A 26,749-nucleotide genomic window follows, 5' to 3' on the forward strand; every position below is an offset into this window, starting at 1 on the left:
TGAATCATTTCTTAGAACTGTTACAAAAGTGACACCACATACACACTACCTGTATGAAAACTTAACATATTAACTATTCTACTGCTCAGTAGTGAGTTGAATATCAAAAAGACATTCCCTAGAGAGAGGGTGTAATATGGAAATGTGCATCTTCCAGTAGATTAGAAAACATGTTTTCTTCAGTAGAGATAAATCAAATAATTTTCTTTAAAATCTGTATTAAGAATAAATGTTGTATTCAATTACATGGAAGTTTTTTTTATCTTTGAGAGATATTTTCACATTTTTTGCTTGGCAACATTAAGCAGGTGCACATAGTAGAAGCTAAAAATCAGACGGGAGGTGAACTGTTTTTAATAAAGTGTAGATAAGTCTTTGAAAATCTGAAGCTCAATGGCTTTTAGCAAGGGAGACACTTGTTTATATTCCTTTCCACCCACAATAACTTTGTGAAAATTAAAAGTATAATTAAAGTGCTGATTTTTCTATGAAATTCAGCTTAATTTGAAATTCTTTATATGAGATCTGTGACTGAAAATAAGATTTTGGAAAGACAAGGCTGAGGTTTTATTACCAGAAATCCTTCCCTCGATAGAAAAAAAAAAAAATTAAATATAAGTATATAAGAGAACTATTGTTTACGAATGTAGCAAAATATACAGTCATTCACTCTTCAAAGATTACCAAGTTATCCCAGCATCCATTCTTTTCTTCGTCATTTAGTATACCCAGAAGCAAAGCTGCTCTAAGGAGATGATACAAAACAAGAGGAAAGACTTAATATAAAGAGAAATTTATGATACACTGTGCTGATATGGGAGTAGAACATCTATAAGTTATGTGCTCTGCAGCTCAGTTTTAGGGGCTTATGTACCTGTGACTTCAAATAAATTCTACCTGGCTTTGAAACACAAAGGAACAAATGTTTGTATTTTGATGTTTTGATTATTTTTCTTAATTAAAATTTATCTCCTCATTTAACACCCTCTATCCCCCAGGTCCAGCAGGGATCGTGGACAAATATATAACATGAAGAGCATGGCCTGTTAAAGATGGAGGTGATCAGGGTTAGTGCTAGGGTGACAGAAGCATTTTACATATGTGTAAAGCACAGTGAAGTCAGACTCATGATCTGATGGGACTTATTCCTCCATTAAATACCTTCTTCTTCTTTTCAGATGTCATTCAAGGAATTACTGATAATTAAGCTGGTATTTGATTTAAAACACTGAAGTGAATGAACATCAGGAAGAGTTCTTGATATTGAAAAGGTTTCAGTTAATTGCCACAGATGACTTGTGCTTTGCAAGAAACATCTGATGCTGGCACAAGAATGGGAATGGTCTGGTGCTGCAGGAATGTGACAGGTTATGGAAAGTTCTCACAGCTACCACTTAATTCTCCTTTCTAGCACAGTTCTCTGAGAAGAAAAACAGCTTAACAGATCAAATTAGCATGTTCTTAATTATTTTTACTTCACTGATCTTTTATTTAATGTCCCTACATACTATTAGATGAAAAAGAATTTTTAGTAAGTTTCACAATTACAGAATGTAGACAATAAATGATAGTTTGTGTAGCATTTATTATTGAGTGGAATTGTGGTTAATGAAAGTACAAAATATGTTCACAGATCCATATAAATGTAGCTGAAAGATAATCTGATGGTCAAACAGCCTTTCATTTAATGAATTATAAAATCAATTTACATTTTGAGAATTTCTCATTCTATTTCTTTAAAATCCCCTTTAAGCAGTGAGGTGGACTGTCTGTAAGCAAGATACAATAATTGATCCTTCTCTTAAGCTATAATACCATTTTAGCTCTAATATACGTTCCAAGAAAGTTGTTGACAACTTGAAGAGATATTGGAAGACAGCAAGAAGATGTACAACTAGAAGAAGATTAAAGAAGTATGAAGTTTGACCTAGCAGGAAACATTAAATTACTGGACATGTTTAACCTAGAAAAGATATTGGAAGGACACTGGGTTGGTATTACAAAAATTGCCATTGGGTGTGTATGAACAAAAAAAAAAAGTCATATAAACCAAGGGCACTCTTTAAATCCATATAGCACCAAAATCATAAGAAAAGAAACTTGCATTAGAGCTGTACGTGTTTTTACAGTTTTCATAATACAGACTTTTCTAAAGTCAAACATAGTGAGTCACTGGGACTGCTGAATCTTTACACAATCCTTTCCCTGTAAAAAGGTAAGAGCATTGTCATATCCTTCCCTTTATTTTTTAATTCAGCTGGTTTTGTTGCACAGTATTTAGCTGTACAATTGCAACTAGGCCCACAGCTGTATTAAACTAGTTAAAGAAATCTGCTGTTTTGTAGACACAGATAACCATGTACCTGGATTTTCAAATATTGTCAACAGAAGTCTGCAAAAGAAGGACGCAAGTGAAAAACTTGTATGACCCTACTTGTTCAAAAAATTGCTCTGGCTGTCATTGTCATGGATCTTTAGATTAACAAAGATGTTTATTCTAGAATGAAACCCTAGTGCAACCCAAATATTTTAGAAATCCATTTGCTAAAAGCTTGCTATTGGATAGTTTTAAATGTCATACTTTTTTCTCCCCTCCCTCCTGTCTTGTCTATCCTTTTCTTTTTTACTTTTTTTTTTTTTAACGTGTAGTAAAGCCGGACTCATAAACCAAGAAGGATTGATGTGAAATTCCAAAACAATATAATATGGAGGATCTGATGACCTTGACAGCAACATAATTTGAATGACATTTTCTCTAAGTAATATTTATATGCAGCTGGATAGAAACTACTAAAGAAGTCACAGAAGCCATCACAATTCATGTAGATGATTATATCTTGACAGGTGTAATCATTCAACATTGCTCGCTCTCTTCTCAAGCTAAGCTAATCACCACTGCAGTTTCCCTGCTACCAGAATGCAGGTAAACATCCCTGCATACACTGTCCTGTGCATTGCAGGCGTGGGCATAACACCTTGTTCAAAAGTATATTGGGTATTCTTAATACTCTGAAAAGTAATAAAGACTGCATGAAACCTGGGGGAGGAAAATGTTTAAATAGCTTCATGCTCTTCTCCACGATTTGGATTGAGGTTGGTTTTGATAGTGGACATGTCAACTAGAGAAGAAAAGCTCCTTATGTAATACCTTCTCGTGATTTTATTGGTAACACAAGATAACTCTCTAAAACATCAGTTTGTGAAATTTCACCTGTAAGAGCTTCAGCCAATGTAAAGAATAATGAAAATTTCAGTAAGCAACTCATTAAGCAGCAGTGCAACCTGAGCTTTATATTTACTGGACATTTTTACTAATATCAATGAAATTTAATTGTTCCAAGGCATATTACTGCAGCTCAGAGTGTGCTATTGAATAGCTCCATTATATCTAGTTGAAGTAATTATGAAAAACTGTCCATATCAATGTGTAATGTTCAGCTTAGTAAATATATAGCAGTGTAATTTCACACAGCAGAAGCAGCTTTGTAAACACATAGTAAAGTCAGCCTTGAAAATATATCAGTAAAGTTTTTCCTACACAATACACACACACTCAAAAGTGTATTTTAACATAGGTATTAAAGTACTTTTAAATTAATTGGAAAATAAATTACATTCTAGAAAGTATATCCACACAACAGAAAAATGCAGGAATTTCCTAGTTTTCAAAATCACCTCTATTCAAGATGTCTTTCTCAAGCCTTCAATTATTTTTCTTTAATAATAGGAGCCTGGAATACTTAAGAGAAACCCTTAAAGCTGCAGATTTAACTTTGTAAAACCTGACCAACTTGTGACTCCTCTTATTTTGTCCTGCATAAAATTTCAGTTCTCAGCAACAGCAACTCTGAGGTCAGTAGCTCATACACACTGAAAATGTTTCAAAAACAGAAAGACAACAGATGACAGATAATGGCAGAGTGGGAATGAAATAGTAGAGGATTTAGTAATCAACACCTATCAGAAAACTATTCAAGCATCCACTGAGATCATACCTGTTGCAGCTTCAGTTTTCATATGGATTATAATATCTCTAAATTAAAGAATAGAGTGTAAGTGGATTATTTTGATTTATCAAAAAGCAACAGTTGCCAAAACAAAACCTTTTGAATTTAAAATCCTTTTGAGTTTCGTAATAGTCAGATACTCTGTAGCATAAATTAATACAGAAAACTATGGTAAAACACAGCTAATCAACGACTTCTTGACAATTAAGAGTTCCCACAAATATAAGTATGTTGAAAACATGACCTTTAAGGCCAATGTTGTACAACAGAACAGCAAACCCATTTACAAAATTCTGGTATTCATGGGAATTTGCCTCTTCTGCAATGTAGAGCTAAGTACAAAATACATGGAGGTGATACACACAAATATATGCTAGGATTTTTACCGATGTCAGAATTTTCAAATCTTCATGTTAGAATGCATTTAAGTATTGATTCTTCCTCCATTATTGCTGAATGTAAATTTACTGATAACACTAATAAAAGAGGCTTTCTAAATATTATCGTCATTTAAAGAACTTAATTAAAATATTTTATTTCTCTGTGCTTTCTGTGTTCAGATCAAAGTCACTAATGTTGCTTCCACTTTAAAAGAATGTTGTAAAGAACAGTTAATGTCCATAAACAAAATTGACAAAATCTTTGTAATTTCTAACCGTAAAATTGATCCTTGTGGTAATAACAAAGATGAAATCCTGAGTTACTCAATACTTAGTTCCTCTTGGTCTTTCCTGATCCTACATATTCAATGGTCTTATAGTCTTTGGGGCCAGTGCCAAAGTGAAGTTTACAGTTCATGGCAGAAGACACATAGTCCAAAGGGAAGTTAGGGACCACTGAATGTAACCTCCATTGCATCAGTCCATGGAACTTGGTGGAAAGTTTCCAAAGCTAAGCTAAGGAGAAGCTGAAAGCACTGCTTTTATTCAGCCTGAAGTAGAAAAGGCAAGGGACAGTGTAACTGATCCCTTCCATCACCCAGTGGGTGGCTGGTGACAAGATGAAGGCAGGCTCTTCTTGGAAGCATGTCAAGAAAGGATGAGAGCTAACAAACAAGGTGCAACAAGGAAAATTCTGATTACATGAAGGGAAAAAATTTTCTACTATGAGGCTGCTCTGACCCTGAGATAGGCAGCCAAGAGGGGTTTGGACATATTCAGACCTTAACTAAACAAGGCCATAGACAACTTTGTTTTAGGAAGTTGGTCCAATTTTGAGCAGCAGGTGAGATAAAATAATCTCCAGAGCCTCTTTCCAACCAAAGATGGTCCTCTGATTTTATGAAATGCAAGATTAGCTACAGCCCCATTTTTCTAGGACAAAAGGTTATATAAAAATTCAATAGTTTTTTTTTTTTTTTAATGATATATTGGTTTCAGCTTAGTAACAGTTGTGTCTTCTGTGTAAAAAATTCAAATGCAAATTTTCAGTTTGTGAAGCTTTTAGTTCATCTGGGAGAGAGCTTCTGTTCTAAAGCTGTAAGTCAGGAAGTTCTGCTCCTGAAGTGTTGCACATGTGGTCAGCTATTTCAATATTCAAAGAAACACGATCCCTTTCAGTCCCTGTTTTTATTATTCACAGTGCCTTTACCCAGAGTGTACATACATAAATAAAGAGAAGAAGCCAAGGTCTGGCAGGGGCAAGCAAAAGATCTGATTGAAACAAGAAACAGTCAATAAACTGAAAAAATCTTAAAGAGCAAGCTGTCACAATGTACTTGTTCATAGTAGGAAGAGGAAAATAACATCTGTTTAACTGTAAACCATCTCTAAATAAAGCTTTTGGATAGCTCAGTTGGCAGCTGATGTGAGCCCTGACAACTTAAGCACCAAGACATGGTGCAGCAGTGTAAACTGACTGATTGTGTATGTAATTATCTCAGATGGATACAATAATGTTGCAATTCCATTACTTTGGAGACCTCAATTCACTTATTTTTGCATCTATTGAACAGACTATACCAGTTTGGCATCTCTGTGTTTTAGTATGGACAACCCTAATTCTCTTTGCTCTGAAACCTGTAGTAAAACAAATCTAATAGGTATGGTGATATTCTGATTAGTGGTATAAAGGAGGGAGAAGGGCCTGGACTGTACTTCTATCTAAAAACCAAACTAAATATCTTCTGACATTTGACTTTGGCTTTGAGTAAGGACCAAAGGGAAAGCTTCTAGTGAGTAGTAATAAATCCATTTTAGGACCATAAAGTTAACTCTGTAGCTTCATGGTGAAAGACACTTCTGGTTATTTTTCACATTACCCCAAAACATAAAATACCTTGAATTTCTCCTATATTTGCTATTTGCATGGCTTCCTTTTACAGAGTTGTATACATTTGAGTTCCTCAGGGTACTGTTTTTTTCCTCTGGAAATAATTTTTATTTATGTACATATTAAAGATAATATGCACATATGTTCTAGAAAGACTGGTAATGAAGCTGGAGCATGAAAAGTCACTCTGACCATCAAAGATTGTCGGGCACCTCACACTCCTGCGTGCCGTCACTGCATGGGCTTGTATCAGCTTGGCAGAGCACTCACAGTTAGCTCAGTGTTTTGTAAAAATGTGGATGATACAGAACACACACTTAAGTTCTTTCTATAAGAGCTCAGAAATACAGACACTGCAGCTTCACTCAGTGAGGAGTTTCCCACTTACCTTTGTAGGAGGAGCTCTGTCAGGTTATGTGACTGCCAAGAGGTGGAAACACTTCAAACTGATCAACCAATGCAAATAATGAAAAACATGAAAAACATGGTAGAACCTAAAGAAATAGTTAGTAGCAAAAAAATTATTTGAAATGGTCTTAAAAGAAAGCCTAATGCATCCAGGATGCTATTACCAAATTAAGTCCAGATTTCTTAGGTCAAATAATTAAATCAAAGCTTAAGTACGAAAGAAGTTCCAAAGAGGAGACAGACCAACAGTGTCTGATATAATTTAAAAATCTCTGGCTTCTTCATCCCTGAGAAATTCCATAAGTAATTGAATAATTTTCACAAGAACATTAAAATATAATTTCCATTGATATTATAGAACCAAGTCACAAAGCAACCACTTATCAATACTAATCAATATTATTAAAACTGCACTTCATTTTCTGCACTTGAAAACTGCACTAATTTGTTTTAAAGCACTAACAACTAAACTGGTGTATGAAAAGGGAACTAACGTTCAGAAAGTTTAAAGTTTTGGAGCTTCACCAGCAAAGTAGAAGTGCCAGAAACCACAAAATCCCATAAGGATTTGCAATTAGTATACGCTGGACATTATGGTGCCACACTGTGAGGTGTTTACAATTTAGAAGAGTCTCAAAGCCCTCAGATATTCAGTGGTGACTACATACACTTCAGTATAGAGTACATGTGTGGTTTTGACTTGTCAGTAGATGAATGGGAAGGATGTATCTAAACTCCACCTGATCGGAATGAATTCAACAGTATAAAGAAGGACAAATGAATGTTAACTTGCAACTAATGCCCAGGAAGCTAAAAATAAAACAAAGCAGAGATCAAGGTCAGAATAAATGGAGCAATATCCTTGATTTAAACTCTATTGAAAAGTCCCCCAGCCAAAACAATTTTGATTGATTAACAATATCTAATCTACTGGAGGTCAGCCACTTAGCTAATTAATTTTATTTATCTATATTTTCCACTAGGATAAAGTGTTCGTGACATCTAACATGCTTTAAGCAAAAGTCTACCTTTACCAACTGTAAGGCAATCTTGACAACTGAAAGCCCAAATGTTACAAACTATTGTGGGTGGAGGGGCTGTATGAAAGGAAAAATTTCCTGCAATAAGAGCACTTATTCTAAAGGCTACAGGTGGATACCAATAATATGAATGAGAAAACTCAGACCAAAGGAATGTCCCGTTACATACAATCAGCAGAGTTAAAACGTTTGAACACTTACCTCTTGGAACTAAATAAAATGTTTGCTGTGAAAATACTTGATGCAAACACATAAGCAATTTTGAAGTTTGGAGAATAAAACAAAAGAAGTAGAGAGAAGAAAGAGCAATACCAAATGAACACAGGAAAAGAGACAAGTAAAGCAGGCAGCTGCAATATGAGTAAATGTAACAAAATAGACAGATGACTTTGAGAGAACAAAAGAAAAATTTGATAGTATCTGAAAAAGTCAAGTAAACCTCTTTTCAAAAGAGTAGAAATAGTAACTTCCTTAGAGTCAATTGAGGAAAGGCAGTTTTCCATAGAGATGTCACCACTACAATTTCAAGTATGAAGCAAGAAATGAGAAAACAAGTCACATTGTTCTATTTTCAGTTGCATCCCAGAATACAGATTACAGACACATTCAGGGAACAATTCCCATACTATACCTTCAGGGAAAGCAAGTTGTACAAATTGTTCCGATGAAGCAGTAGCCAACCAGAGTTTCAATGTACAACTCGATGCTTCACATCAATACACACGTGAGAGGATGACACTTGACATGGCATTTAAAGAAGACAAAACCTGGCTGCATTAAGCCAATCTTTCTTTCCAAGACTACATCTTTATACAAATCTAGTCAATTGATATTGACAGACTCATCAGAAAAGTAAGTCACACACTTCCCAGGTACGTGACTTTGCACTGGCTCTGTGAGAGAAAGGTGAGTCTCCCCTGAGCACTGGTACATCTGCTTCTCCAGTTTAATAATCAGTGTCTCTACAGATGCTCACAGATCTGTTTAAGGAAAGCCACTGGCAAGAAAATGACTCAGTCTTGCATTCCTTACCCAGACCAAACAAATCCAGGGTATTCAACAAATGAAAAAAGGGCAAAAATGGGTCAAGGAAGGAAACTATTTTCCTAACTCAAAGACTTTTGTAAGTTTTCCTACTCATGCTTAAACATTAAAAAAACTAAACTTATGGGCCATAACTCTTTGTGATATCTTCTTCTCCCTCCAAATTCATACAATTCATACATAAGTCTAAAATCTATCTTTTTCAATATGCCTAAATGACACTGAAAAACTACAGTGACCTCACAATTACCCATAAAGATTTATGATTTTGCCTCCATTTCAAAGGACATTAATCTACTCCAGTTATAGGATATCCAGATTATCTGGAATTAAGTTTAGCTTTTAAATGTCACATGGATTTCTGCCATACATTTTAGTATTTGACTCTTAAGCTTTAGTTCCTGTACACTGCAAGGAGCACACTGTATAAACACTAACTGGTGAGGGTTTTTTTTTGTTTTTGTTTTTTTTAATACAATAGTATATTGAAACCCAGAGTCAAAATCAGAGATGTAGTGCAAGTCATGAATGCATGTATATTTTCTCTTCTTCCTGACAGTCAATAAGCATACTTCTAATACCTGTTTTAAATCAGCAGTCAGATGTTCATAAAGGATTTTGCACTTTGCTTGTTTTCTTGTTCTACTCATGAGCTTCTCCAGCTGCTACCCACACTGCACAGCTGGTCACTGGCCTCGGTGCATGTGCCAGATCAACAGCTGTGAAGGCAGTATTATTTACAACCATATTTACCAGAAATAATAATTGTATTGAAATTTAAATACAATGGCTTATAAGTAAGGCGTACAATTATAGCTACACTTCTAAAAGCAGATGAAACCTCTGAAATCCTAATTACCGTTACTAGAAGATCCCATCAGGGGCAACTTGTTTGAGCTCTAAGAAACTGGCTCAGATGAAGTTTGAATGACATGATGCTTGATAAAATATTGTACATAGAAATAAATTTTTCACAAGATGCAGATATAATCTACATATTTCATTAGAATTTTTCCCATCTACACTAAAAACTTGTTAGGTACAAGGCTGCAGAGGCTGATCACTTTAGTTCCATGGATTTTCTGTAAAGAGATTTGCTGGCTAACAGATCTGGCTAATTAGGCACTGTCAAATATGCCATGGGTCAAGGACACAGTTGCAAAAACTTCCTAGCCTAGAACAATCTATTAATTTACTCCAATGTGCATTAGGTCAGTAATATTTTATTAACATAACTTAAAATTAACTATGAAATTATGTGAAAAAGATGAAAACAGATGGTTAACAATGAATTGCAGGTCACAAAATGCAACAGTTTGACAGATGACATATTGCATATATCCTGCCAATTTGAGAATATTGCCTGGACTGGCGCTAAAACTGTTCATGGCTTCGGATATTTTATTCATTTTGCATTTCTTTCTACTTTCTTTTCACTTGGAAGCTAATTTAAATTCTTGATGTAGACCAAAGAGAAGCACAAATAAAATAGATACAGAGCATCTCACTAGTGTAAGACCATTATACAGACAACAGTACTCTATCATTTACAAGAAACTTAGGAATCCCAAAATTCTTTCAGGGAAAATGCATGAGGAAAAATTCATAGTCAAAGATCCAGCCTGACTTTAAGGGGTAGATGAGATCAGAGTTACAAGTCAGTTAAGATACAGATTTCTGAAAATCAAAATAATTTTCTCCTCCTTTTTTTTTCTGATGACTATATTATAATTTAGTTATTGATCTTGAAGAGAAGCAGGAAGCATTATTTCAGTCTAATATCCTTGAAATTTTTCTCTTGCACAGGTCTCAATTCATTATTCAACCTAGAAAAGTTTAGACTGCATTTCAGACAAAATGGTGCAGTGAGTGTTGTTGGTCTGAAGGGAAATGAGGTGAGATCCAGATTCAGTTTACAAAGGATCATAAAAGAATTCCTATTCCTCCATCCAGTTTGTGAGAAGTAATCAATTTGTCCAGCACAGCACTGTTTATTTGGTTACATCTTCACAAGCCATCTTCCATACTAGATACTTCATCAGTTCTGAGTCAAGGTAAAAGAATAGAAAAATTAAAACCTAGCAAAACAATGCTCTCTATAAACACCAAAATCTCTATCTTGTACAACTAAAAGTATTACTCCAGTTCAGCTTCCTAGCCGCTCAACTCTGGAATTTTAATCCTACCATATCTCTGAATCAAAAAAAATACCTCTTTTTATGTGCCATGTGATACTCAGGTTCAGGTTTATTTGAGTTGATTAATAGCTAATTAACATTTGGCACAAATGCTTAATTAAGACTCACAATCATCCAAAGCTGGATGTGCAGAGCTAAATATTCACTCCTGTCATCAGATTCTAGATACTACCAACCAAATGCTGTGGTTTATACATGACACATATGTATGGATTTGGTATTGTCTTTGTAAAGCAAATTCAACATTGAAAGAAAAGGGACTAGTGTAGAAAAATGAAAACTTGTGTATCATAAATTGATAGACCATAGAAAAAAATACACCAACTTGAACCTAAAAAAGTAATGTAGAAAGTGCTGTATCTATTGCTGATTTTGAAGAGAGGAAAACCATGCATACATAATTTAATACACTTTTAAATAGGGAGGGAAAACAGATTAAAATATACATTTTTAATAAACTGTATTCTAAACTTTTTATTAGGATAAATAGGATGTTCTTTTATAGCCTTAGTTATTGACCTACACAGGAATTTGAATAGATTATATTTTCTCCTCGAGACCTTGCTGCATTTTGCTTTGTTTTGTATTACACCCATTATGAAATATTATATAAAGCTGACTTTGCCACCAATTTAAAATCTTCAATTCTAAACTGAAATGTTCAAAATTAAAAAGCAAAAATCTAACAACAAATAGTTACTTATTTGTTACCACATTTTATTCCAGATACCTATTTGGAAAACCAAACAGAGATTTATGAATAATAAAATTATAAAAAATAACACTGAGTTTAGGACAACCTTTCCCCCAAAAATAATCTAAATTAGGAAAAATTCAGGAAAACGTAATAAACATTTAAAAGTTTCAACCTATGAGGTAATATTTGGTGTTCTTGGAACATTCTTGAAAACAAGAGGGTTGCATTTCTTGGGACCATCTAAGTACACACACATTTAGACCTCCTGGCTAAACTGTCTAAAAATAGCAAAGCAGATAGCCTGTCAGCAAGGCATTATTGACTCTTGTTCAATTCCTTCTAATATTTATAGCTTTTGAATTGGAAAGGGCACAAGCATTGTGTTCCTATGGTCACCTTTTCTGCCTTATCTTTGTGCGTGTTGACATTCCTTTCCAAAACAGCAACTTCCTTCAAATAAAAGAAGCACTTCCAATTTCTTTGTATGTTTCCAATTTTCAGTAACAATTTCCTTCAGCTTTATCCAAAGCCATATGAAAGATACACTGAGTTAAGCCTTAACCTGCAGTTTCTGAATTATTGAGTGAAATATCCCACATAAAAGACCCATGGAGAACTGCATAGCAGCAATTAATGATAGAGGTTTTTCTTTAAAAATGGCTCAGTGGCCCCTGAGACTTAGTATTTCTTCTAGACTCAGTAAAATAGTTTCTGCTGAAGACTATGGCTCCAAAATAGTAACTACATTATTTCTGGAATAAAAACTAAAATGTCAAATTGACATAAACTGTAATCATATTTTACTATGTCTCTTAACAAAATATACTTGAATTATGCAAACACTACAATATCTATATCTATATCTATATCTATATCTATATCTATATCTATCTATATCTATATCTATATCTATATCTATATCTATATCTATATCTATATCTATATCTATATCATCTATATCTATATCTATATCTATATATCTATATCTATATATATCTATATCTATATCTATATATAATATATATATATATATGCAAACACTACAATAGTAAATACACAGCTTAAAATTTAGGAGTTGATGTATGAAGAACTCAATTTGACAAATACTTTATTGAACACCTTTAGCAGACAGTAATGTATACCTCCTACCTAACACCTACAAAATGTGTATAGTATTAGGAACATCACTTGTTTCCTCAAGTGAATATTGAAAGGCTTCATAGGAAAAAGTTAATTCTTAAGGACCTCTTGTATCCTAACCAGATTTTTTTCTTTCATTTGCACTGAAATATATATTTTTCTGTAAATCAGAATTGAACACATGAGGTTAGCAAACAAAGGAAAATATTATTCATAAAATTTAGAAATCTTTTTGTGCTGAAAAAAAGGTAACCTACTGTGTAAAGAATTATCAGGTATGCATTTAAAATGTGGGACTGTTACTGCCATTCCTTTATATGATCATGTCTCTTCTAACTTTATTCTGTTCAGACAAGACAAGTACAAACGCTTGTGCTTACCAAAATATTTTTCCTAGTACATATTTTGCCATCCAGTATATTATGCTGTCATGTTAAACCACATGTTTTTCCCCTTTCAGATGCAATCTCAAGCTTGTTACACTGCTTTTAGTTTTAAACTTGGAGTCACTATTAAAGTAGAGTGGGAAAACAATCCTAGGATATACTGAGTATCAGGCTAAATTTACCAAAGAATTTTGCCTCTGCTTTTTACTTTGAAGATATTCATTTAGTCACAGAAAATTAAAGGTACTGAAATGTCTGATTTTCTACCTCCTCCATACTGATCACAGCTATGCAAAGTCACTCCAAGTTGATAAGAACAAATACTGAAGGATTCCCAACTTCAGAACAGTGCTACTGGGAACACAGTGACATTTTCTGCAACCTAGAATAGATACACTTAAGGAAGAAGAAAAAATGCTGTGCTTGTTTTAATTATGTACAATAAGTCCAAAATATACATTTTTATCTGAAGATGTGAATAAATGTATTATTTAGAACTAAAATTGTACTGCATTTTAGAAACTGCTTTTGGAAGGGGTCAGTCTGCATGATACATGCCACTGAAAAAAACTGTCTAGAAAGCTAGAGATGCCTTTTCAATTTAAACAGCCATGAAAATAAGAGACAGGCTACCACTTGTTTTGTTGTACAAGCTTGCTGAATCTTCATAAAGAAGAATACATGAGAAAAATGCTAATTGTCTGTTAGGCTAAATTTCTGAAAAAATTATCTGTACTTTAAGGTAGAAAACAGCCCAAAATCAGATCACATGAAAAAGAAGTATAATGGTTGTGCCAAGAGAAGACAGATGAAAATTAGCTATTAAAAACTAAATGCGATTGTTGGACAACAGAGGAGGATTGACATATGCAGTCCAGCAATTGCATTTCAATTTCTGTAATGGATAATTACATGTTAGGCTCTAAAAGAGTTTCCTTTATAAAGCAATCTCTTTATTATCCATTATGTATGCCTTGCAAGGCATTCAAGAAAATCTCTCCTTTTTCTTGCAAAGACTCAGCAATTACCTCTATATAGATATCCTGGAATTAAAATACTGCTCCACACAGTGGAGCCCTTGCCAGTTTTTTATTTCAAAATTTACTATGACATCTATGAAAACTACATTAGCTTTAAATAACAGTCACATGTGTTGAGATTTTAACTGGAATATTGAAGGCTGAAAACAAACATTTTCATATACATTTCTTCTTCCTGAAATAGAACTTCCAGGAACAGAACCTCAGTGGACATGTATTTGCTTGTCAGAAAGGGTGCTTAAGAGTACATGAAATTCTAGGGGAAGTCCTGGCTCAATTTCTTCTACTGATGGTAATAAATCATAGCTGCTGAATATCTGCTCCTAAGACTACTCTCATCTACAGTCTTCCCAGGATCTCCAGTTTGGCTCTATGAACTTATTTAATTCAAGTCCTTCCTTTGAACATCTTTAAAGAAACCATCTAACTAGCTAAGGGGTTGCAATCAGATTGAAACATTAAAAAGGAGGAAGTTTTCCAGAGTTTCCACGTGTATGCCTGTTACATGCAAAAGCACAGCCCATCCTGTTATAGTGCATGACAAATTGGGAATGTAAGAATTTGCTGATACAAGTTCTTTTGTGGACAACCTGCCATTATTTACTTCTGCCAAAAAGAAAATGCTTCCTATGAGAAATAATTTACTATTGCAGCTGCTGTAGTCCCACTGTCCCAGGTGATCTACTAGAGACTCCAAAAAGCCAACATGCAAACTGCAGACATTTCTACACTAGAAAAGCATGGGCAGTTATAAATTCTTCTCCAATTCTGCTTTGGAGAACAGTTCCAACCTGTCCAACAAAAAATAATTAATCCCAGTGTAAATACTGACAACAAATAACAATGTTGCTGCTGTTGTAAAATACTGTCCAAAAATATAATTAGCAAAGGACTAATCCAGAGATGAAGATACTTGCTAGCCAGGTGTAGTCAGCCAGAGCTGTGTATTGCAGTGCTGCTGCTGGACAGCAGCAGGCATTGGTGTGGAATCGAAAGCAGAGGCCATGTGGCCTGGATTACCTTGGTAGTTTCATCTCCACATCTGGTTTGTGACATCAGCACCATGCTTTTCTAGTATTACCTCACTGCTGCTTTGTACTGATGGAAAAGGACACATAGTACATTTTAAACAGAACATGATTACAAATAGTTATAATAATTCAGAATCAAAGAAGTTAAAAATTATCCTATGCTGAACTAGCTACTCAAAAAGGATGCATATTCAAGCAAAGCACAGTCTGAATTCAGATGGCACCTCAGTAAAAAAGACACTATAACAATAAAACAACTGAATTGTAGCAGATTATAGCAATAAGCATTATATATATTTCTTCAGTTCACAATGTAGTGGGAACTCTAGTATGATATTAGAAAATCTATACTGTCTATAGCATGTTTCTTATGCCAGACAAATGGAAAGCAGCAAATGTAGCACCAACTCCTAAGACAAGCCTGGAGACTTAGTAAGACTAGCATATACTGCTTCTCTGAGCTCTATACACCAATGCCAGAGACAAGCTCACAGCCAAGAGGGTTCTTCAGAGTGACACAAATACTAGTTTTGAGTATAACTGTTTTGCTCATTGAAAGCCTTAATGAGTTCAAAGTCTCTCCTTCCTAATACTTGCTTGGCATGGCTTGAAAGTTATGCTTTTTTCCAGATGAGTCTGATAAGCAGATTGTGAAAAGGAAACCTGTTCTGCCTATGTACTTCCATCACCAGCGTATGTCCTACAGACAGTTGCTCCCAGATGACAAACTGTGGGCTATAGTCCTGTTACTAAGCACTTACTGCCAAATTCTTGACAGTTATTGCCCAAAATAAATGTCAGAGGTAAACACAAGGTGAATCAATAAAAAAGACACCTCTAAGGGGTCCAGTGATCATATTCATGAGACTGTGGTAGCAAATCAACAGCTTTTGAGGTCATCTCAGAATAAAACTAATTAAACCCTGTATTAAAAAAGATTTGTGCTTGAATCCATTGTTGCAAAAGACTGTAGCCAATGTGAATTGAATTGAGGACTGTGGGATTTGAAAACTGGTGCGTCATCTTCCACAAGTGTTTAAACTGGGCAGCCAGTATAGATGTGATGTAAGGTAAAGTCCATCAAGATTTATACTACAGAGCTAGGATTTCAAAGTAAAGCATGGGAAGAAGATCAATACCCACAGATCTAAACAAAAAAAACTGTATAATGCAGTAGATAATAAAACACAAAGGATGCTCAGAGGAGACTGGAATTTGCAAAGGCATATCTCATCTCCAAGTTACTTAGATACTCTGAGCGGTTAGCATATAAAGCCATTACACCAAATGTAACCATTTGGGATTTAGGTAAGAGTATTCCCAAACGGATTATGGATGTAATTATCTATATTCTTAATGTCTTTGACACACTGAAGAAACAGCCATGGGCTAATGGATAAATACTGGACAGTAATTTAGTAAGCTGTGTCCCTAAATCCATCTGCTTGTTACAGTTTGAGAGATCTCTAGCTGAAGCTCAATTATAACTTCATATGTTTGAGGAATAAAAACTTTTCACTTGCTTACTTGTATCTTTCATTTGCTGTTAAACAACCTTCCATCCTCTTTGAAGTGACTGTCAGGACACAAATTCACCACAGGGCATAGAGCATAACCTTGGAATATGCTGCAGTACAATGGCACAAGAAAGAATTTCTTCACTGAAAGGACTGTCAAGGATTGGAACAGGCTGCCCAGGGAAGTGGTGGAGTCATCATCCCAGGAACTGTTCAAAAAATAACTGGATGAGGCATTTAGTACTATGGTTTAGTTGATTTGGTGGTATTCAAAGACTGGACTCAATGATCTTGGAAGTCTTCTCCAACCTTAATGATTCTATGACTCTATAAAATTAGCTAAGCCATTACCATCCTGATATCCCTCAGTGTTTTAGGATCTTTCAACATCTGAAAGCTGTCCCAAGAAAGATGGCAGTTGGAAAGTCCATGAAGCAGTCTTAGTACTAATATTATAGTATACTAACAGAGAGAATTCTTTTTGCCATTCACCAGGAAACTGTTAACTGTTTCTATCTGAGTCACACTACCATGACACTGGTGTGGGATGCTTGGCGATATGGAACACTCAAATGATCAGACACATCATAAAAGGGAGGTATTTCCTAAACACAAATTACACCGTATTTCCTAAAACTATATTACAACATAGGTTGTATGTTAGAAAAGAAATTAATATATTAAAACAAATTCATTTTTCAAGAAAGGAACTATTAACTATCAGTTAATAAAAATAAATAGTGTAAATAAAATATTGGTTCTCTTTAGGGTCAAGATGGATGCTGTTTGACACCTGAGAGTGTGTGCTGTAAATATCTGCTTCCTCTCGAAGCATCCTCCCTCTTGTTTCCTGCTGGGAATATTAATTACTTCCTGGTTAGGGAATCTTGTCCAGAGATAACTAGCACAGTGTGGAGAAATATCAAAGCATACACTTTCATTTCTGTGGCATACCGCACACACTTTCCTTAACCTCAAAGCAAGATGTCACAGGACTAAAAAGAGATATACTGCTTCCACGAGCACAAGGATTCAGTAACAATGATCTGTCCTTAAAAGTATGGCATTACAAAACACAGCTGCAGATGAGATTGATTCACTACCTGTTGAATTGTGCCATTCACTAGGATGGCTCCTCACAGACATGTCTTCTGCTGAAAAATATATGAGTCCAAAGCAGGTCAGGTGGTGGACTCAGAGCGAGGTAATCATTCCCTTCAGTGATTCTTTGAGAAAGGGCCTGGAACTGACAAGCTATCTGATGGATGAGGGGGGATGCTTTTCACCTTTTATCTTCCCAGCAAGGGCACTGCTCAAGGACTTGAATTACTTGCCAATTACAGCTCACTTTCAAGAAATAGGCTGAGGTCAAGACTCTAATCAGCTTCAACTGGGTCCAAATAACCATGTACTTGGTTACTGAGACCATCATATTTTAAAAAATGGAAAACACTTACTACCAAAATAACTAAAGAGTTTTATTACTGTTCTTCAATTATAATAGAAAATCTCTCCATTCATAAGAAAAAAGAAAGGAAATTTGCTTTAATACAAATAGTGATACTGACAGTGTTGAACATGGTACTTGGAACTCCAGTCCTACACTTTCCTATTCTATACATCCACATAACAAAGAGATGTCCAAAAGTGTTAGTGAATATAGAAAATATACCAGTATTGAATTTTATATTTTACCACTTCAATAAATATTCACTACAGAGATTTAGAAAAATAAAAATCTGTGAATGAAAAGTTCCATTTTATCATTTTTCCTGACTGCAAAATCTCTCTGCAAACTAAGAGTTATGATACTGCAGGTTTATAACCAGAGGGAAAATCCCCAGATTACTGGATCTTTAAGAAGAAAAAAGAGAGATAAAAATGGGAGGAAGTGGGACCTTCCAATGATGAAAAAACCAGTGTACATCTTTATACTCACCTATAATCATAAAGGCAAGCAACTATCGATATTTTTTTTCTAAATGTTAGTTTGATAACTCCAAACCAAATGGAACAGTTCTGAAGCAGCACTCTTAATCCAACATGTTATTTATTTTTTATGGTAGGCAAGTGTAAGATTAATAAAACCACATGAGATGGTGCACTTGTATTAATCCATATCAGACCTCACAAGAAGGTCACATCTTTAGTATGTGAAGGAAAAAAAAAACCTACCAAAGATTTTCTAATGTGCTTTTCTAACAAAATAACCCAAAAAACGCCCCCACAAAACCCACCAGAAATCCACCAAAATCAAAACAAAAAAGTGTAAATAATTTCACCCATATCTTTATTTCTGTGTAGAATCATTGATGTGAATATCTCTATTTTGCAAAAAAGTATAAGATGAGCTAATTATTGCTCAGCTGTATTAATGGTAAGATTATGGGCAAAGAAGGGATATTGTTTTACCTCTGATCAGTCAGAGATCAATTCTGATCTCTGCGCAGTCTGAATATCAATTCCCCAAAAAAGATTATTTAAAAATGAAAAAGATTCAGAAAGAGCCATGAAACTTATTTTGAATGTAGAAAACAAATGGTACAAGTGCTAAAGTAGCTTTACTTCATTTCTGAAAGAAAAAAGTGAAGTTCCTAAACACAGATTAAGTTAATCTACAAAGTTTATTGTGAATGAATCTTTAGTTTGGGTTTTTACTATAAGGTTTACCTTTTAAATAGGAATGTTTTGAGTCTATCAATATTTGTCTTAGTCCAAAAATTCTAGCATTCTGAAACTGAGCTTATTATAATAATCCTGTAAAATAATGGTAAGGAAGCAAACAGAAACATTAGTAGCATTTAAAGTATAACTTTTAACAGGTTATGACAATATTTGCAATAATGACTCAAAGGTGAGCCATGTTTTCATTGAATGGGTCAGCAGTCAAGTTGATTGAGAATACTTTCCTGTCTTAATGACTTCTTTATTATTGTTGAACTTTTAAATCAATTTTGATTGTGAGCAAGTGAACTACATTTTGTCGTATCTCAATTGTCAACTTGCAAAACAACAATTCCTATTCTGCCTTCCATTATATCCTTTTACTCCTGAGACTAATTACTCTTATTCTGGTAACCAGATTCATCTCAGATTACTTATCCAGCCATATAATTGGCCAGAATGTGAAATCTGAGCTCTGTGCTGAGTAAGGGGCAAACTAATGCAATTTAGATTGAGGTTGAATAAATATACCTAATGAACACAGTAATTTTTGTCTGAATGTATAAAAAAAAATTAGAAAAATCAAACTGTGCATAACTCCTTTTATCATCAGCTGCAGGTTATAAGTAAAATAAGGCAGACCTCTAATGGACCTCCTGTCTCTGGGATCTTATTGGGTGTTCAGTGGCAAATTTGATATTTGAAGATAAGGTACTCTCACTGTCATGCAAACATAAATTTAAATCTCAAACTTCAAAGGACATAACTCAGATGGAATATTAATATAAATTCAAAGTTTAACATGTATATCCTCAGGCCAAATAAAATTTGACTCAGTATGGAAAAAAAAAAAGTTCTTTCTAATGAAAAAATAGTCAAGGACTTTACTGAGATGATAGATTACGTTCCAAGAGGAAAGACTACATTCTCCTATAGAGAAGAATATGGTCTTATTCTCCAAGGGGTATAATACTCCGTGCACTTGAATATTATGGATTATCTGCAGAAATTTTGGCTTTCCAGAAATATCAAGTTCACTAAACAAGATAAATCTCTGTCTGCTTTTTAGGTGCAGCTGTTAAGAATGGGATGTCACCATCAGAGAAACTTATGCAGGCAGCATCTTGGTTCTGGTGTTATTCAAAGTTCCTCAGACACAGACAAGAAGTGGCTGTATATAGATTACTTTTTTTCCATGAGCAGAAACTGTCTTTTCTGGTTATCTAGAGACACCCATCACAATGTCAGAAAAAAATGCTGAGTATGAGTACCAAAAAAAATAGATCAAATTGTGGATGTACAAAAGTCTGTTCTGATGTACCAACAGCAGCTGGTGAGCGATACTGAGGTAATGTCATAATGCTTATGTCCAATAAAGGAATCATTCTTAATATTCACAACAATGCACTCCTCTGGTAACCCTTTTTCTTTTCTATTTCAGGCGTTTGGTTTATTTTCTGTATTAGAATTTGGTTTTAGTAATGAGAGTTAAACTAATAATCACATTTCTTCTGTGTACTGATATAACCATTGATAAATATCTGATTAATAAACATGTATTTACCTGATCTCTTCTCATTTTCTTTCATTATCTCACATCATCAGCAATAAGAAAAAAGCTCTTGTAGCCCACTTTGGATGATTGAAATTTTGTCTGTTTACAGAAGAACATTTTTTAGACTATTGATCCAATAAAGAAAATGTGCTTAGAAAACTCGAGAGATACCTCTGGGAAAAATGACTGCAGAAAGGAAAAACAGAGTTGTTGTGTCAGATTAAATCATCTGCCTCATTAGATCTAGGCAGCATTCAGTCTGGCTGAACTGAACTTTCTAACAGGTGCTGAACAATTAATCACCAGAGAAATAGGACAGATAACTAAAGGCAGAACTCTCCTATAAAAAAAAATAAACAAAATAACAATGGTTAAAGCACAAGAACTTCTCTAAACCTTAAGAAGACGTACAATTATATGTAAACCAAAAAGACTGACATTCTAAAACTGAGGAAATATTTTGAGTGAAGGTGAATGAAGCTAGAAACATATAATAAAAAAATATGAATTCTGTAGGAAAATGTCAAAATGTTGCAGCCCTGCAATAAAGAGAGAAGCTTTAGTTAAAAACTCACTTTTCTTCTGTGGTATAGTATCTACATTACTTAAAAATATGAGAGCAAGAGTGAACATATTGAAAAAAGGGAAATAACCAAATGAATTGACACATTTAAAACTCGCATAGGAAACTAATACTCTTTTGTAAAATGTTAATTATAAAACACTAAATTTGCAAAAAAGCATTATATTGATAACTCAGAGTGTAGGACTCTATCCACATATTTCTTTGGCATCCTTTCAATTACATTATTTATCTACTTCAGTCTCTGTAGATGTAAAGCAGTAGACCCACACACTGAGTGTGACAGTCAGAGCTGAGAAAAGACACTCTTCAGCAGACACTGACCTGGGGACACCAGGTTTTTCAGCAACAATGGACCAGAAGCCTTCAGAAGATAACTCAGAGATGACAGACAGCTTGAAGCAGGCATCTAACAGCTGAAGACACCTATTACAAATTCTCATTGCTTTTCTTAACTGCCTATTTATAGTGTTTCTAAGACTATATACATAGTTGAAGCTTCTAGTATGAAAAATGGGAAGAGTTTTTCTCTCATTCATTCTGCCTAGTAGTGGCTTGCTGATAAGTCAAGCAGAATGCACAGCCCGGTCAGACCCTCAAATGAACATAATTCCAAGTAAACTACAGTACATCCTGCTGTCTACAAATGACTTGTTAGTGCTGTTTGAGCTACATATTTAATCAAGAAAAAATACACTGGAGTTCTGTGTTAAAGATTTCTATCTACCGCTCACTCATCCACATATGAGGAGTTTTTCCAACAACCAACTATTTTGATTCAATTTATCTTGTAATTTATGAAGACTTAATTGAAGAGATTACGTCTAAGAAATGCCTGAAATTATTAATATTAAAATTTCTATAATATTTTTTTCTTTTGCCCATTGTCAGCGGTGCCTAATCGTTTCACATACTGGTCCACGTTTGCTTCCATACTTCAGAATTCTGTGCATAACTCTCTTTGACATCCAGATCGATTTAAGAAAAGAAAAATGGCATAAAAGCCCCTACTTTTATTATACTTTTTTGTTGGATGAAATGGTAGGCCTTATGAATCTTCTGAAAGTAATGTAAAGGAAAATCTTGACAGAGCACTGCAACAAACTGCTCAGAGAGTTCAGGAAGTCTCCTTCACTGGAAGTGGTCAAATCCTGCCTGGATGTGACCCCATGACACTTGCTCCATGTGAACCTCCTTTAGCAAGGTGCTGGACTAGATGATCTCCAGAGGCCCCTTCCAATCCAGCCACTCTGTGATTCTGAGATATTACTCCTTTTCCACCCCTGAAGAACACTGTGAGGAGGGACATCACTGTGGAAATGCTGACATTCCCAGCAGATCATAGCCTAGATGGCAGAACAGCTCCAGAGGCTGCTGTAGTTTCAGAGCAACCACAAGTAACTCCCACTTTGTTTCCAGTCATATACCGTCCTTGTCAAAATTTGTTATAATTACCTCAAACAACTACCTATGTGTCTGTGGTTTTGCTCTTTTTTCCAGCTGATGAATGGGAAGTTGTTAATAGCCAAGATTACTAAAAACAGGATTAGAAGCTGCTCTGGTATTTTGGAGGAATCAAGTGTTTCAGTAATTTAGCTCGATTATTACAATTTTAGCTGCAAAGTTCTACTGCTGCCATCTCAGGACTCCTAAACAAGGATTTTAGATAGATACCTATAACAGAGATATGGAACCCACATTTTACAGTAATATATATGGCTACTTCCATGCCATATTTTTCTATTAGATGTTCTAACTGCAGTTACATTTCCTAAAAAGCAAGGTATTCCTATTTAAATATTTTTCATTAGTCACCTAATTCAGATTTCTTCTCTGGACCTTTTTCCTAACGGTGTAGGTTTCAATGCATACCGTGATGAAGAGTAGTCTATTTTTCTGTTTATTTAATTAATAAGTGATTTAGGTTTTGAAAAGCAATCCAGGTTTTCCAAGAAACTTTACCCAGAGAAGCTGACATAGAAGGAAGATACTTGAAAGAAAACCTCTTCCATTTCTTCTTCAAGTTCATATGACACTTATACATGAAGATCACAAAATACCTTTCAGAAAAGTACTAAAAATATACTGAAATCCTACAAATCAATATCCTGACTATAGCATAATCTCAAGATGGTAACCTCTTGCACATATAGCTACTCAGTTCTTGTAGTCTCGCTCTACTTATGGATGACTTTAGGGAAAACTTGCCTTACAAGAAGAAATAATCTTGGAATAAAATTTCCTGATTAGGTATCAATGCATTACTCTTTACACCTAATAAATTACTGTTTAAATAAAAAAACAGTGAAGTTTATCAAGAAGGACATAACCTAATTCATGAAGAGTTAAACATTTTATCTAGGGACAAAGCCTGTGCAATCCACAGCCCCTGAAAGTGAATAAATCTATTCTGCTACTCATCATTTTAGGAGCTGTCATACAATATTCAAACAACTATTTGAAAATACTTCTATAAAAACAGTAAAACCACTCAGCAGTTAAAGGCAACTGGGCAAAACCACAGAAAGCATACTGCAATCTAAGTGAGTGCAATGCATCATAAAATAATATTTAACTGAGAGATAAAGTCTCTGGAACCCACAGCCTACTAAAGTGTATAAATCTGTTCTGCTACTTATCATTTTTAGAGCTGTCATACAATATTAAAAACATCTATTTGAAAATACTTCTCCTACAACAGAATCACTCAGAAGTTGAAGGCAATTGGACAAAACCACAGAAAGCATACTGTTATCTGAGTGACTGCAGCAGAACTATAAGCAAGTATATAAAATATTTACTCTGAAAATACTTTATTATTTTCAAAAAGAATGAAAATAACTGCATACTATTATTATGATAAAGATAATTTGCATTGAAGAATCTGAAGGAAGCAGAATATTTCTTACACTAGTAATTATGACAGTGAATAGAGTGCTCTTGATTTACATCATTGCACCTGATTCTTCTAAATTCACAAAATTTCACAAATCTCAAAATCATGACAATCCAGTGTAACGTAAGTTATCTTCTGGCTTTTGTTACCATGATAGGGACATCATGGGATTCTGAAACCTCAGTCACAGACAAAGCTTCAGAATGCATTTTAGCATCCTGTACTGGGTGCACTGTGTTAGAGATTATTACAGACTCTGAACTCCAGGTATATATAGGATGTGTTTCATATACTGTAAATTATTAAATTGTGAAAAAAGAAAAGGTTTTGTTGGGACATAATAACCTCTGTGAAAAAGAAAGAAGGGATATAACCTACCCAAACTCAGAGAACTACAAATGTCCTTATAAAACCCAAGATTTTCAGAAAACTGAGACCAATTTCCTCACTGATTTCCCGAAAAGCCTTTGGGTAATCTGACTATACTAGTTTTTTTAAAATTCTACTGAAAAACTTCTCTGACATTTGCACAATTTTACAATGCATGTACTTTTCCTTCATAAGTGGACATTAATAGCCTTGATACTTATTAGCATACTCAAAAGTTTTTCAATTCTCTAGTAAAAGTGTAAAAATCTGCCATTTTTCCTAGTGTAATCAGTCGTAATCAGTTCAGATCTTTAAATCACAAGTTTAAGGAAAAAATGGGCAAGAAATCTGCACTGCTCCTGAACTAAGAAGGAAAAAAATATTTTCAGTCTGTGAAATTTAGCACATTAACACACACCATTATTTATATCTGTTAATTAATTCTCATGGAACATGCTTTTTATGTCATTCACAGAAGTAGAACATCACAGAGGAATGGGGCATGTATGTTTTTCAGTGGTTTCCTCTAGCTGGCATGCTGGAAACCTGTCCTGCACTAGGAAGGAAGAAACTTTCAGACTCTGCTCACACACAGACCCCCAGACTTTTGGCCAGTGAGGCAGGCAAAACAGAATTTTTTCTTACAGAAATAATACAACCACCTTTAGACATCTTCACTATATTTTGAATCGTCTTTCCATTATCAGCTTCTCCAGCCACAGCAACAAGTAGAGACAACAATCAAATTATGTATTTTACGAGACAACCCAAACAGATGTGGCAATCAGACTCGTCAGAGCACACTCAAACATGCCAAACAACCTAAAATGTAAATATAGATCTCTTCCCCCCTCCCCAACAGTCTTTGCAGCCTCTAATGCTGGAAATAACTTTTATGATAACATTTATCATGTTAATTGGTATTTATATTTAAAACTAAACACAGAATAAAAAGAAAATCAGAAGTTTATACATTTAAGGGAATCTATGTTGTTATTTAACTGGATATCATATACTCAAAGACAAACATAAAATCTTTATAAAAGTGCACTTGATCTCTGCAGGGCTTTAAGATTCTATAACATGATTCCAGCAAGTCCATGCAAGACAGCAACACAGAGAACCAGATGTAACTTCCTCATTTAAAATCACTTCAAAGGAAGACTGCGTTTCCTGAAAAGGTTACATAAACAGGACTACTTTAGACGTTTTCTAGGAGAAAATTTTGCTTAACCATAATTTTTGTTATGAAAATATAATTAGTCAACAAAGTTCCCCTTTTCACAGGTGTAAGTATGTACACTGTATTCAAATGCCAGGAAGATTTGAGAATACAATATTCTTTCAACAATTGAGAAACAGACCACTTCAGACTGTAAACTAATAGAACACTGGGATGTAATGATTGCCATTACATTATCGACCATGCTGCAAGCAGCGTTTTTTTAGTCTAACTCTTCATATAGTAAGAATAACAGCTCTCTTAGAAATAAGGTAAGAATAATCAATATTCCACTATTCCACATGTAAAAAGCACATGTAAAATAAAGTAATCTTCCTAGTTTTGATTTTGCTGGTTTATAAAGAAACAATATTGCTACTAGAGAAGGGGATCTGTCTAAGAAAAACAAAGCATCAAACAACAAAATTTGCACATGATTGCCCTTAGTGAATGTTCAAGTTGCTTAGTTTGAATCTGAGGATTGTAGTTATTCCTCAAGCACAGTTTAAAACGCTAACAATAAATTAAATATTCAACAGGTTTTTAAATACTGTAAAAGATGTACCTTGATATTATAACAATTCTAGTAGAGATTATATTAATGTGAATACATTACAAAACAATTTTGATTACAAGACAGTTTGAAGGCAATATGATTGCCCGTAATCATACTAAAATCTG

The 26,749-nt window shown here is 34.5% G+C and overlaps 1 protein-coding gene across 7 annotated transcripts in view; it reads right to left on the reverse strand.

Annotated features, from left to right (window-relative positions):
* Positions 1-26,749, reverse strand: part of KCNIP4 (potassium voltage-gated channel interacting protein 4) — a 384,367-nt gene that overhangs the window by 144,534 nt on the left and 213,084 nt on the right. The gene's annotated exons all lie outside the window — the stretch shown is intronic.

The sequence above is a fragment of the Lonchura striata genome, chromosome 4, assembly GCF_046129695.1.
Source record: "Lonchura striata isolate bLonStr1 chromosome 4, bLonStr1.mat, whole genome shotgun sequence".
Lineage (NCBI taxonomy): Eukaryota > Metazoa > Chordata > Aves > Passeriformes > Estrildidae > Lonchura > Lonchura striata.